The following is a 2,773-nucleotide window of genomic DNA, read 5'->3' as shown; positions in this document are numbered from 1 at the left end:
ACACTTACTGTAGATTAAAGAAGAGGAAAAGTTGCTTTCCACATGGTTCAAAGAATCCGGACGGGTGCTCTGAAGACTCTGTGCTCTGTTGTTTCTGAAGGTTTCTTCTATTGATACATGTAACCGAAATCTGGACTCCACCTGCTTTCGACGGCCAGAACATTTTCACTGCAAAACAGACGAATGCTGTTTTCGCACATTCAGTACATGTATGCCGGAATACCTCTCCTACCCTATACCTTCTCCTCCCATGTTTTTTTCCCTCTACCTTCCCATAAGTGCTTACAGTAATACGTGAGTGAGAAGAGCACAGATGTGCACTAGCTCTGCTGTGTCCACTCTTCACTGCCCTGTCAATAAGGGCCAGAAAGCCTGATACAGTAATAGAGCTGAAAAAAATCAAATAGAAATGGAAACACTCGTGTGTAGAGGATGTGCTCAAATAATGTGCCGTAACCCCACTGGCAGTGGCGTGTGAAACTGTGCCTTGTCCACTTCAGACAGGACTGTTGTTGTTATTGTTGTCAATGTTGTCTATAAGAGTATGTGTGTGTGTGTGTCTGTGTGTGTGTGTGTGTGTGTGTGTGTGTGTGAGAGAGAGAGAGAGAGTATGTGTGTGTGTGTGTGAGTGTGAGAGAGAGAGAGGGTGTGTATGTGTGTGTGTGTGTGTGTGTGTGTGTGTGTGTGTGTGTGTGTGTGTACTGTATGTGAGAGAGAGAGAGAGAGAGAGAGAGAGAGAGAGAGAGAGAGAGAGAGAGAGAGAGAGAGAGAGAGAGAGAGAGAGAGAGAGAGAGAGAGAGAGAGAGAGTGTGTGTGTGTGTGTGTGTGTGTGTGTGTGTGTGTGTGTGTGTGTGTGTGTGTGTTGTCTACTCTAAGCCCCCATGCTGAGTCTCCATTGGGTGCGACCCGGAGTGGCTGAATGAGGAGGCTGCTAAAGAAAAACACTCCCTCTTCACAGCCCAAAACAAACAAGCAACAATTGAACTCATTTGTTGATTAGGGAGGATGCCAGCACGAATGCACAGGGGAGGGGGGGAGAGGAGGAGAGGAGAGGAGAGGAGGAAAGGAGAGGAGAGGAGAGGAGGAAAGGGGAGGAGAGGGGAGGAGGGGTAGGAGGAGAGGAGAGGAGAGGAGGGGTAGGAGGAGAGGAGAGGAGGAGAGGGGAGGAGAGGAGAGGGAGAGAGGAGGAGGAAAGGAGAGGAAAGGAGGAGGAGAGGGAAGGAGAGGAGGAGGAGAGGGGAGGGGTCGAGGACAGCTGCCAACTCCGCCGGCGCTGATTGCCGAGCACAGCAGAGGCATGTTGGGGAATGCCGCAGTGCTGGGCGTCTCGTGCCAACTCTCGCCCCGCTGCCAGCCTCAGTGCCCAGTGCCAGGCCTGGCCTCTTCTGCCCTGACGCTGGGCAGTGTGACAGGAGTCAGAGGCCTGTCACCGGGAAGGGGGCGCGAGCAGCCCTTGCCTTGTCCTCGCTGAACCCTCCAGCTCCGGGGCACAGCAGCAGCTTCCGCGTCGCGCTGTGCCACGGGCGCCCGGGTCGTGCCAGCCAGCTTTAGGGGTGGATGCCCTTCTCACTGCGCCGGACGCTGGGCACCGTGGTTACAGGCGGGCGCGTGTTAGCCGTTGGCAGCAGAGGGCTCCTAGCACAGCGGGGGCCCAAGTTAGCCTGGCATGTCCTGACTTCCTCTTTTAAAGGCCCCTAAAAACAAAACAACTCCAGTGCGCGTGTGTGTCGGAGTCCTAACTTGAATCTTAGCTGCTTGAGCAGCAGTGTTGCGTTGACATGGGGGATCAAGCTGAATCCTTCGGGCTTTTATATTCCAGCAGGCCAAATACCCGTGTGATGGCCGCTGCTCACGTGTGGCCAATCCGCCAAACACAATACTAATCTCAGAGCTTCTCAGGTGCACAGACGTCTCTTGCTCTCCTCACATCTCTTCTTTGTAAAGAAGAGTGAGAGAGTTTTTTTTTGGCTGAGATGATCGAGCGAGCGTCTAACGTCTCTTTGAAACAGTGCACAAGTCCGGATTCATAATGTTCTGTAAGTGGGTGACAGCAGATCAGGCCACTGGGCCAAGTTAACATTAAACATTGAATAATTAACTGTCTGTAAAAGATTTTATAGTGTAATGTATTTCTGGTAGAGATGAGTGAGAGAAGCAGAGAGAGAGAGAGAGAGAGAGAGAGAGAGAGAGAGAGAGAGAGAGAGAGAGAGAGAGAGAGAGAAGTGGGGGAATCAGACAAAGAACAGGATGCCATTTTAGTTGGCTGTCTAACATTCTCCTTTGCACTTGTTCTTTTCCCACAGATTTGACAGCCCCCCCCCCCCCCCCCTCCCCCGTGCTCTCTAAGCCTTTCCTAGGCATTTTGCTATCTGACAAGCTCGGTGATCCAGTGAAAGAGTTCTGGGAGTAGGGTATGGACATGAAAGGCCAGGCGTCGCCTGCACGTTAGCGTAGAGGGAACCAGAGGCAGTCCCCGTGAAGGAACTCACGACCCCACGGGAACCAAGGGAAGGGGAACTCATCTCATCCCGTCCCAGTTGAGAGAGGGACCTCTTCTCCCAGCGGGACCGAGCTGAGGCGTTTTAAAGAGGATTGGAGAGGATGTTGGGGAGCGATCTGGGTTTTAATGCTGGTTGGAAATGGGGAGTTTTCTATGGCATGTCAGACTGTGTTAGTGAAGGTGAAATGAGCTAAACTGCAGAGGAAGATGATGACTCTGGCATGGAGCTGCCCTCACTTATGGCCCTGATTCGGTGTGTGTGTGTGTGTGTGT

Source organism: Sardina pilchardus, chromosome 6, assembly GCF_963854185.1.
Source record: "Sardina pilchardus chromosome 6, fSarPil1.1, whole genome shotgun sequence".
NCBI classification, from domain to species: domain Eukaryota; kingdom Metazoa; phylum Chordata; class Actinopteri; order Clupeiformes; family Clupeidae; genus Sardina; species Sardina pilchardus.
The sequence above is the reverse complement of the archived record's forward strand: the minus strand, read 5'-3'. Positions refer to the sequence as shown.